The sequence below is a fragment of the Chiloscyllium plagiosum genome, unplaced genomic scaffold (assembly GCF_037043375.1).
Source record: "Chiloscyllium plagiosum isolate Xiang-an unplaced genomic scaffold, Cpla_swu_hap1 HiC_scaffold_2, whole genome shotgun sequence".
Classification (NCBI taxonomy): Eukaryota; Metazoa; Chordata; class Chondrichthyes; order Orectolobiformes; family Hemiscylliidae; genus Chiloscyllium; species Chiloscyllium plagiosum.
In genome coordinates this window covers 145,312,942-145,325,165 of record NW_028270140.1, presented here as the reverse complement: position 1 = coordinate 145,325,165, position 12,224 = coordinate 145,312,942, and the positions used below count along the sequence as shown (strand labels likewise).

Genomic DNA, 12,224 nt, shown 5'->3' with positions numbered 1-12,224 from the left:
CTAATTGCCCAGTTAAGAGGGTCAACCACATTGCTGTGGCTCTGGAGTCAGGTACAGGCCAGAGCTCCTTCCTTGAAGGGCATTAGTGAACCCAATGGGTTTGTCCAACAATGGTTGCCGGGAGGTTAGCTTCTATTTCCAGATTTTCATTATGTTCAAGTCTCCTCCCTCAGCTGTGGTGGGATTCAAACACAGTTCACTAGAACGATATCCTGGGGTTATGGATTACTAGTCCAGAGATATTACCACTAGGCCACTACCATCCTTGGGTAGAAGTCAATTGTCCTTATCTGGTCTGGCCTATGTGTGACTCCAGACCTACATCAGTGTGGTTAGCCCTACAAAGTGGCTGAGCAGTCTCTGCCCAAGGGTGATTAGGGATGAGCAACACCTACTAATCTGACCAATGACATCCACACCCCATGAAAGAAAAATGGAAACCACCCTGAAAATGCTCATACTTGTGTTCAAATCTCTCCATGATCTTGGCAACCTCCTTGAAAGATAAAATGGTCAAATGAGGTCCTTCTGTGCTATATGATAGTGACTCAGTAACCTAACCACTATATTCCCAAGCTTTCAATTCTCTAAATCCCTTTCCAGTGCTTGCACCTTTGCATACATAATCAGTCTTTTTTTTAAATATGGCTAGTTACACTGGTAACATTTTTTCCACCAAAGCTCATTTTGACTGAAGTGGTCTCTGGTGGCGCAATGCCATCATGGAATTCCACAACAAACCTCACCACAAACTGGTAACCTGGTCAAGCAACTGAACACATTCAGAAAATGATGGTGGGATTTTCCATAAAAGACATGTCAGCCTCGTTTTCTTAACCCTTTCCTATCAATGTTTAAAACGGGAAAGGGAAAGACAAGGAATGCTTCCCTAAAACCTCAGCTGTTTCAAGTTGGGGTCCATCTTTTTTCTCTAATCGTGGTCACACGGTTTCCCAAGGGATTGGTGACTTTATAAAATAAGAACAAGAGAAATAGGAGCAGGAGTAGGCCATTCAGCCCATCATGCCTGCTCTGCCATTGGTGTTGGCTAATCTGACTGTTCCCTCAACTCCACACACCTGCCTGACCCCAAAATCCTTGACTCTCTTGTCCATTAAAATTCTGGCCAATTGAATATATTCAAATATATTCCACTGCTTGCTGGAGAAAATTCCAAAGATTAATGTTCCTTTGGTGGAAGAAATTCCTCCTTATCTCCAACCAGAGATCCCTAATTTTAAACTGTTCTGTCTCGTTCTAATTCCCCGTCCAACAGGAAATTTCTCCCCTGTATCCAGTCCCATCCACTCAGAATCCTATATATTTCAATAAGATCACCTCTCATTTTCCTAAGTTCTTAATAACCTTGGGCTGAAATTGCTCAATGTCAATGATAAGGGTGCTATTTCATACCATGTAACAGCTTGATGAATCTTCCCTGAACTGTTTCCGCTGTGTCTAGATTAGAGTGGTGCTAGAAAAGCACAGCAGGTCAGGCAGCATCCGAGGAGCAGGAAAATCGACGTTTCGGGCAAAAGCCCCTCATTCCTGATGAAGGGCTTTTGCCCGAAATGTCGATTTTCTTGCTCTTCGGATGCTGCCTGACCTGCTGTGCGTTTCCAGCACCACTCTAATCTAGACTCTGGTCTCCAGCATCTGCAGTCCTTGTTTTTGCCTAGCAAGCTTCCACAGTCAATCAGACCATCACCCTTTCTGATATCAATTAAGTCAAAGGCACTAGGATCTCCCCTGGGCATTCTGGAATCATTCTTTTAATTCATTTGTCGCACATGGGTGTGGCTGACTGGGCCAACATTTACTGCCCGTCCCTAGATTCCCCTTGAGGAGGTGGTGGTGAGCTGCCTTCTTGAACTGCTGCAGTCCGGCAACGTCATGGGACCTTTTGCAGTGGCCCCAAAAGGCACTGCTTAACGTCTCTGATCTGAAAGGCCACACCTCTGACAGTGCAGCACTACCCTCGGTACTGTGCTGCAGTGACAGCCCTGGTTTCATGCTCAGGCCCTGGACTGGGACTTGAACCTGGAACCCTATGACTCTGAGGCGAGAGTGCTGACCACAACGTCTCAGTCAAAGAGGGGCTTAAAGCCCCTTGGAGGGAGGGGGGGTGGTGAGGATTGGGAATTGGGTTGGCGGTTGGGGGGAGGGGCTGTTGGAGGAGGCGGTTCAAGCCAATAGATAATCATTTTCCAATCCAAACTAGTGTGTTCCAAGTTGGGCCCAGAGACACTAGCAAATAGGAACACCAACCAGTGTGGGGAAACCACATGTCTTAGGGCCCCGCCATCAAGGGCTTGCCCTCACCTCCCCTCCTTCCCCTTCCCCCTTCCCCTCATCTTTCCCTCTCCCTTCTCTGTCCCTCTCCACTCCCCTCCCTCCTCTCCCCCCACTTCATCTATCCTTTTCCCACACCCCTCTGTCCCCTCTCCCACTTCCCCTCCCCCTCAATCCCCCATCTTGCTCCTTCCTCCCCGTCATCCCTCCCCACTACGCCCTCCCTCATCCCTCCCACTTCCCCTACCTTTTTCCCGCTCCCCTCTATCCCCTTTCCCACTTCCCCACCCCGTCAATTCCCCATCTTACTGCTTCCTCCCCCCTCATCCCTCCCCACCACCCCCTCCCTCCCTCTATCCCCTTTCCCACTTCCCCACCCCCTCAATTCCCCATCTTACTCCTTCCTCCCCCTTCATCCCTCCCCACCACCCCCTCCCTCCCCTCTCCCCCTACCCTTTTCCCACTCCCCACTATCCCCTTTCCCACTTCCCCCCCTCAATTCCCCATCTTACTCCTTCCTCCCCCCTCATCCCTCCCCCCTCCCCATACCCTTTTCCCACTTCCCACTATTCCCTTTCCCACTTCCCCACCCCCTCAATTTCCCATCTTACTCCTTCCTCCTCCATCATCTCTCTCCACTACCCCCTCCCTCCCCACTATCCCCTTCCCCACTTCCCCTCCCCCTCAATCCCCCATCTTACTCCTTCCTCCTCCTCATCCCTCCCCACCGCCTCCTCCCTCCCCCTCCGCCTACCCTTTTCCCACTCCCCACTATCCCCTTTCCCACTTCCCCCCCTCAATTCCCCATCTTACTCCTTCCTCCCCCCTCATCCCTCCCCCCTCCCCATACCCTTTTCCCACTTCCCACTATTCCCTTTCCCACTTCCCCACCCCCTCAATTTCCCATCTTACTCCTTCCTCCTCCATCATCTCTCTCCACTACCCCCTCCCTCCCCACTATCCCCTTCCCCACTTCCCCTCCCCCTCAATCCCCCATCTTACTCCTTCCTCCTCCTCATCCCACCCCACCACCCCCTTCCTGCCCCCTTCCCCTACCCTTTTCCCACTCCCCTCTGTCCCCTTTCCCACCTCCCTCCTTGCTCTCCGCTCATCCCCCTCCCTCCCCTCCACCCCTTACCCATCCTCTCTCCTCCTGCCCCCAAAGCTCCTTTCTCCCCATCCTCTCACCCTTCCTGCCCCGTCCCACCCTCCTCTTCCTCCCCCCACTTTGGCCCGTATAACGCTGGTTGCTTTGGAGCTGCCCTGTACTATTCAGCATGGCCTGCAAACCTTCAGCTTTCTACAAGGTTGCCTCATTCAGAAAGAAATCCCTTGAGTAATGGTCACCTCTGTCAAAAGCTTTCCATTTAAGGAGGGGGGGGTGATGTCAGGCTGAATGGATTTTAGCCAGTATTCCCTCTGGTTTTATTTACATTAACGACAAGGCAGTGGAGGAGAAGAATGAGCTCAGTTATATTTACCACAGCGGGGTCAAGTCTTTCAGGGCTGTGATGTTGTCAGAATGCTATTCATCATTTGAGTGGAAATGTTTTGAGAGAGAAGAGAAAAGAGTTGTATTTCCAAAAATGGTGGCAATTTATTTTTAGAAAGTGTGTGTTTTGCATCCAGCCTTTTACCCCTCTGTTCATTCCCTCCCCAACCCTTGAGGGTAGAGCGGGAACTTTGCAGCTCAGGAACGTTCTCGAGAGGTAGAAATAAAGATACAAGAAACGACAGACAGAAGTTAGCTTGCTTTCGAAGCTGCTTTTAAACGCAGAATGGAAGTCTCCCTCCTGCATTTTTGGAGTCGGGAACATTTGCACGGTATGTGAGTAATATCGAAGATTGCATATTTAGATATCTGAGGATCTGAGGCACACAAATTGCGAGTTCACTCAGGAGAGACACAACGTTGGCAGTTTTAAATTAGCAATTATAAGAAGAGGTTGCATAAGTTGCAAGTACCGCTAAGGGTATCCACTCAGTGAGCTCTCCACATATGGAAACTATTCGGAATAAGTTTTCCTAACTGGAGCAGGAGGTGAATTGGGTGCATTCCAGCTACGTTTTAATAAAAAAGGAAGAATCTGCTCTTTTCCTCACGGAATTAAATTTAAAGTAAAACCACTGCTTTATTTTGATTGCAGTTTGACTAAAATTTGCGATGGAAGGTTTGTTTTTACTGTTTTTCCGAGCGGTCTTCTGTTCCCTGCTCGATCGTCGGACTCATTTCTAACATCTGGATGGGTTTGTGAATAGGAAGTGTTTTGAGGGAAGTGGGCCAAATGCTGGCAAAGGGGACTAGATTAATTTAGGATATCTGGTTGGCATGGACAAGTTGGACTGGAGGGTCTGTTTCTGCGCTGCCCGTCTCTATGACTCCATAACACTCCTCACGATGCCCCAACTCAATGCATCTCCGCACCCCCAATCCTCACAGCACAGAACTGTGCTCCTAATAAGTCACTCTCCAATCCTGTGTCAGTCTGAAAGCACAGTACAGGCTTTTGAGAGGACAGGGAAGCAGAAAGAACATATTGAGGGACTCACTTTTCAAACGGGCTGACCTTTATTTATTTGTTTGTTCAAGGGACCAGGAATTCATTGTAAGTGCCAGAATTTGTTTGCCATCCCTAGTTGCCCTTGAACCTGAGTGTCTTGCTGGGTCTTTTCAGGGGGCAATTGAAAGTCAACCACATTGCTGTGAGTCTGGAGTCACTTACAGGCCATACTGGGTAAGAATGACAGATCTCCTTCTCGAAAAGGCATTAGCGAACCGGATGGCTAGCTTTCTGCCCCAAACATTTTAGTTGACTTTAACCTCCATCAGTTGCCATTGGTGAGATGTGAACCCATCTGTGTGAGCCTCCTGAGTTAAAGGTGACGTTATCTTGTCCAAGGTCAATGAGATGCAAGAGACGAAATGAGGAGCAACTTCCTCACCCAGAGAGTGAAGAGCCTTGGGAATTCTCTGCCACAGAAAGTGGGTGAGGCCAAAACATTTCAAGAGGGAGTTAAAGGGATCAAGGGTATGGGGAGAAAGCAGGAACAGAGGGCTGAGTTGGATAGTCAGCTATGATCAGATCGAATGGTGGATAAGGCTCAAAGGGCTGAATATCTTGATCCTATTTTCTGTGTTTGTGAATGGATCAAGAAACAAAATATGCAGCTAGCGGAGAGGCACAAGGGTCATTAATAGATTCATTACCACTTTGCCATTTGCCAGGTGAAGTGCAAACTACTAATCTCAATGTGACCTTGGGGTATAAGTATACCTTTATATCGTTGGTTGACAGAGCAACGTTCCTCCAGCTAACAGGATGAGGCTTTACCACCACATACGTAAAGTTGGACACTTGCTTATTTCTTAACGTATCTGCCTTTATCCTCTAAGTTTTGGTTTCTGTTTCTCAGGAACCGGAGAGTGGGGGGACACCATACAATACTTGTCACTGTATTTTGTAACAAGATACATGTGACAATAAATAAATCAAAGCCTTTAACTGAAGCTGCCCTGTCAGAGCTTGTCAACAGCTCCTCTCAATCTCGCTGTAGGCCTGGAGTCACATGTACAGCAGTTAAGACCATAAGACCATAAGAAATAGGAGTGGACATAAGGCCATTCGGCCCCTCGATTCCACTCCGCCATTCAATCATGGCTGCTGGGAATTTCAGCGCCACTTATCCGCAATCTCCTTGCAAGATTAAGAATTTATCAATCTCTGCCTTGAAAACATTTAACATCCCGGCCTGCACTACGCTCCATGGTAGTGAATTCCACAGGCCCACCACTCTCTGGCTGAAGAAATGTCTCCTCATTTCCATCCTAAATTGTCCCCCTCTAATTCTAAGGCTGTACCCATGGGTCCTAGTATCTCTGCCTGAGGGAAACAATTACCCAGCGTCCATCCTTTCTAAGCCCTCAACCTTCTGAACTCTACTGAATACAATCCCAGGATCCTGGGATGGCAGGTTTCCTTCCCGACTGAACCAGATGGGTTTTCCGTCAACAATCAGTGGTCACCATTTCTAAGACTACGTTTCAGTCCCATGTTGATTCACTGAAGTCAAACTCCACCCAGCTACTGTGGCAGGTAATGAACCCCACCCCATTACCGCCACGCCACTGCCATTCGCTGCATCCTCCCATCACCTGCATTTATGTAGCACTGTTTTGGTTGCTCATCAGACTGTCACACGTACATAATTCGTAAATGGATGCAGTACTAAGGAAGGAGGCATTAGGACTGGTGACCAAAAACTCATATAGTCATAGACTCATAAACCTTTACAGCACCAAAAGAGACTATTTGATCCATTGTGTCTGTGCCAGACCACAGCAATCTGACTACACTGATCCCAATTTCTGGCTTTTGGCCCACAGCCCTGAAGGCAAAGGCAATTCAAGTGTACATCCAAGTACTGTTTAAATGTCACAAGAGTTTCTGACTCAACCACCATTTCAGGCAGTGGGTACCAGATTCCCACTCTTGTCGGTGTAAAGGAATCTTCTCTCAACTCTTCATTTAGACTTCTATCTCTTACTTTCAACCAATGCCACCCTTCTGCTGTTGCCCAAGTACTGGGTCTAGAGACTGCGTGGGCAGCGTCAGGAGTGAGATAGAGTATAAAGTACTTACTTTTGTCATTATAGTTTGTTAGGAATACAGAGTGCGAGAGAAAAACCTGATTTTTGGTGAATAGTGGTTAAGGTTGTATAATTGGCTCCTAGATTATTGTCTGTAGTTCAAAACGGCAGGAGAGCTCGGCCCTATAGAATACTCCTTCGATAAAGTGTAGGAAATCGGTGACACTTCCAGTCTCCATGGTGGCCACATATGCAGGAAGGGTGGTTAGTTGCAGCTCCTTATTTTCTATATGGAGCTCCTGGAGGGCGAGTGGACTCACTATGGAGCATCCGTCAGACTGAGAATGGCATGGGTAGCACATCCAGTGAGCTGGTCACACCACCAGGAAGGGCTACTCCGACAGAGAAGACCTCCGGGATGCCCGGTCACCATTCCCCTCTCAAACAGATATCCTGTGTGGATACCGCTGGGGTGGGAGAAGGGGGCACTGTCATGGGAGGATGGCACCCAGATCAGTGGCACTATCTTTGGCACTGTTGTACAGCAGGGAGGGTCAAGGTGTAGGCAAAGAGTAGTGATGGGCGACTCTATAGCCAGGGGCACTTCACCATTTCAATGGCCAGGAACGAGACTCCAGGATGGTGTGTTGTCTCCCTTGTGCCAGGATCAAGGATGTCTTTGAGAGGGCACGACATATTCTGAAGAGGGAGGGGGAGCAGCCAGAGGTCCATTTTGGTACAAATGACGTAGGCATTTGACATGAAGTCCTGCAAAAGGATATAGTGCATCAGTAGATTGTTGAACTGAAGGGTCTCCAGGGTTATAATCTCAGGATTATTCCCTGTGCTATGCGCCAGTGAGGCTAGAAACAAGAAGATAATGCAGTTTAATCCATGGCAAAATGGCTGGTGTAGGAGGGAGAGCTTTCAATATCTGGATCAATGGGATCTCTTCCGGGGCAGGTGGGATGTGTACAAGAAAGACATGTGGCATCTAAATTGGAGAGGCACCAATATCCTGGTAAGGAAGTTTATTAATACCATTCAGGAGGGTTTAGTACGGACAGGCAGCTGGGTAGTAGGTCAGCATGTCTTGTATATAAAGAGAAGAGAGAGGTAAATCAAGTAATCAACTATTAGGAAGAACAGGCAGGGCCAGATTAATAAGCACAGTGGGGCTGGCGATCTGATGTGTATTTACTTTGATGCAATGTGTATAGTAGATAAGGCAGAGGAGCCTACACCCTAGATTAGTACATGGAACTATGATCTTGTACCGGAGCCTGGTTGAGAGAAGGAAGGACTGGCAGCTGAACATTCCAGCATTTAGGTGTTTCAGGTGAGATAGAGGGGGTGTAAAAGGGATGGGGGAGTTGCATTACTGGTCAGGGAGAATGTCACAGCTATACTAAGAGAGTTCATCTTGGAGGGCTCTTCCAGCAAGGTCATATGGGTACAATTTAGGAATAAGAAAGGTGCAATCACTATGATGGGGTTGTTCAATAGGCCACTCAATAGCCAGTGGGAGACAAAGGAACCAATATGTCACCAGATCACAGAAGGATGTAAAACAACAGGATTGTTGCCGTGGGTAATTTAAATTTCCCCTGTGTTGACTGGGACTCCAATAGTGCCAGGGCAGAATTTGTTAGGTGCATCCAGAAGAGATTCTTGAAACAATATGAAGATACTCCAATTAGGGAAGGGGCGTTTTAGACCTCGTATTGAGCCTGGCCAACTTGTCAAAGTTTCAGTGGAGAAGCACTTTGGGAGCAGTGATCATAACTCTGTAAGTTTTAAAATCGCTATGGAAAAGGGTAAGGCTGGTCCTCATGTGAAAGGGCTTAACTGGGAGACGACTGAACTCAACAGTATTAGGCAGGAACAGGAGAATTTGGACTGGGGACAGCTGTTTGAAGATAAGCCAACATCTGACTTGTGCAGGTCTTTTAAAAGCTGGTTGACCAGGGTTCACGACCAGCATGTACCTATGCAGACGAAAGATAAGGATGGCAAGATTCTTGGATGACGAGAGCTGTTGTAAGCTTAGTGAAAAAGCAAAAGGAAGCATATGTAAGGTTTCAAAAACAGAAATCAAACAAGGCTCTTAAGAAACAAAAAGGAAGCAGAAAATAACTTTGTAAAAATTAAGGGAGTGAGAAGCTGCCAGGAAATGTCCTTGACAAGTAAGATTAAGAAAAATTGCAAAGCATTTTATACATATATTAGGAGCACAAGGATAGCTCAGGAAAGAATAGGTTCACTCAAAGACAAAGGAGGGAATTTATGTGTGGAACCAGAGTAAGTGGGTGAGATCCTTATTGAGTACTTCCCAACAGTATTAACCAAGGGGAAGGACGTGGATGATGGTAGGATTAGGAAAGTGTATGTTGATATTAAGAAGGAGGTGATGTTGAATATCTGGAAACACATTGAGGGAGATAAATTCTCAGGGCCTGATGGGATCCATCCCAGGATACTGACGGAAGCAAAGGAGGATATTGCTGGGGCCTTGACAGAGATCTTTGTCTCCTCTTTAGCGATAGGTCCCAAAAGTTTGGAGAACAGTCATTGTTGTTCCTTTGTTTAAGAATGGCAACAGTGATAATCCAGGAAATTATAGGCCGGTGAGCCTTATGTTAGTGATAGTGAACTTATTGGAGAAGATTATAAGGGATAGGAATTATTTACATTTGAAGAAGAACAGACTTATTAGGGACAGTCAGCATGATTTTGTGGAGCGGCGGGGTCTTGTCTGACAAATTTGGTTATGTATTTTGAGGAATTGATGAAGATGATTGATGAGGGTAAGGTAGTGGATGTTGTCTACATGGACTTTACTAAAGCATTTGACCAGGTCTCTCATGGTAGACTGGTCCAGAAGTTTAAGTCACATGGGATCCATGGTGAGTTGGTAAATTAGATTAGAATTGATTTGGAGATGCCGATGTTGGACTGGGGTGTACAAAGTTAAAAATCACACAACACCAGGTTATAGTCCAACAGGTTTAATTGGAAGCACACTAGCTTTTGGAGCGTCGCTCCTTCATCAGGTAATAGTGGAGGGCTCAATCCTAACACACAGATATAAATTCTGTGTGTTATGATTGAGCCCTCCACTATCACCTGATGAAGGAGCGATGCTCCGAAAACTACTGTGCTTCCAATTAAACCTGTTGGACTATAACTTGGTGTTGTGTGATTTTTAACTAGATTAAAATTGGCTTGGTTATAGAAGACAGAGAGTAGTTGAGGAGGGGTGTTTTTCTGACTGGAGGTCTGTAACCAGTGATGTTCCTCCAGGTCAGTGCTGGGACCTCTGTTGTTTGTATTACATGTCAATGATTTGGATGAAAATGTACTTTATAGATGATACAAAAATTAGTGGGGTTGTGGATGGTGAGGTAAGTTATCGAAGGATATAGCAGGATATAGATCAGGTGGAAGAATAGGCAGAGATTGGCAAATGGAGTTTAATCCAGATGAGTCTAAAGTGACATTCTGCGAGGTCAAATGCAAGATAAAAGTGTATGGTAAATAGCAGGACCCTTAGGAGCACTGATATATAAAGGGATCTCGGGGTCCAAGTCCATAGCTCCTTGAAAGCAGCAACACAAGTGGATAAGGTGATAACGAAGGCATAAGGCATGCTGACATTCATCAGCCAGAGCACTGAGTATAAAAATGGACAAGTCATGTTGCAGCTGCATAAGACTCTGGTCAAGCCACATTTGGAGTGCTGTGTCCAGTTCTGATCGTTGCACTATGGGAAGGACATGTACGCTTTGGAGCAGAGATTTAGCAGAATGTTGCCTTGATTGAAGTATAGTAGCTTCAGTGAGAGACTAGACAACTTGGATTGTTCTTTGCTAAAGTGTCAGAGGCTGAAGGGTGACCTGATAGAAGTATGTAAGATTTTGAGAGACATGGATAAGGTTCATTGCCAACGGCTTTTTCCCAGGGTGGAGATGTCAAATAGAGGGCATAGATTTAAGGTGAGAGAGGGAAAGTTAAAGGAGATGTGCGAGGCAAATATTTTGCACAGACAGTGGTAAGTGCCAGAAACACGTTGCCTGGGAAGGTGGTCGAAGCAGAAATGACACGTTTAATATTCAAGAGAGTCAGTGAGGGGGAGGTGCACAGGTGAGTATGATGGCCATCATCACCAAGGAGAAGGTGCTAGAAAAATTGAAAGGTCTAAAGGCAGATAAATCACTTGGATCAGATGGGCTACACCCCAGAGTTCTGAAGGAGGTAGCTGAAGAGATAGTGGAGGCTTTAGTGGTGATCTTTCAGTAATCACTGGAGTCAGGGGGGGTCCCAGAAGACTGGAAAATTGCTAATATAACCCCACTGTGTAAGAAGGGAGTGAGGCAAAAGATGGGAAATCATAGGCCCATTATCCTAACCCTGGTCTTTGTTCAGATTTTGGAGTCCATTGTGAAGGATGAGATTTCTGAACTACTTGGAAATGTATGATAAAATAGTGCAAAGTCAGCATAATTTCATCAAGGGGAGATCATGCCTGCCAAATCTGTCAGAATTCTTTGAGGAGGTATTGAGCAGGTTAGTCCAAGGAGAGCCAATGGATGTTATCTACTTGGACTTCCAGAAGGCCTGTGACAAGGTGCCACACAGGAGGCTACTGAGTAGGGTAAGGGCCCATGGTGTTAGAGGCGAGGTGTGAGCATGAATAGAAGCTTGGCTGTCTGGCAGAAAGCAGAGAGTGGGGATAAAAGGGTCTTTGTCAGGGTGGCAGTTAGTGACAAGTGGTGTTCCACAAGGCTCAGCGTTGGGACCACAATTTTTCACTTTATACATTAACGATCTAGATAAAGGAACTGAGGGCATTCTGGCTAAGTTTGCAGATGATACAAAGATAGGTGGAGGGACAGGTAGGATTGAGGAGGCGGAGAGGCTGCAAACAGATTTAGGCAAAAGTGAGGACTGGAGATTAGAGTCAAGATTAGAGTGGTGCTGGAAAAGCACAGCAGGTCAGGCAGCATCTGAGGAGCTGGAGAATCGACGTTTCAGGCAAAAGGGGGCCGAAATGTTGGTTTTCCTGCTCCTCGAATGCTGCCTGACCTGCTGTGCTTTTCCAGCACCACTCTAATGCAGAAGGATTTGGACAGGTTAGGAGAGTGGGCAAAGAAGTGCAGCTGGAGTACAACGGGGAAAGTGTGAGGTCATGCACTTTGGTAGGAAGAATAGAGGCATGGATTATTTTCTCAATGAGGAAAAAATTCAGAAATCTGAAGTGCACAGGAACCTGCGAGTTCTAGTCCAGGATTCTCTCAAGGTAAACTTGCAGGTTGAGTTGGTAGTTAGGAAAGCAAATACAATG

General features: G+C 46.6%; 1 protein-coding gene across 5 annotated transcripts in view; it reads left to right on the top strand.

Annotated features, from left to right (window-relative positions):
* The window catches only part of palld (palladin, cytoskeletal associated protein), a 570,384-nt gene that overhangs the window by 469,021 nt on the left and 89,139 nt on the right, over positions 1-12,224 (top strand). The window contains exon 1 of one of the 5 annotated variants that reach the window (XM_087974132.1): positions 3,926-4,116. The exons of the other annotated variants lie outside the window; for them this stretch is intronic. The gene's annotated coding sequence lies outside the window, so the exon portion shown is untranslated. Of the gene's footprint in view, positions 1-3,925; positions 4,117-12,224 lie in introns of those variants that run through there. 5 annotated transcript variants of the gene reach the window in all.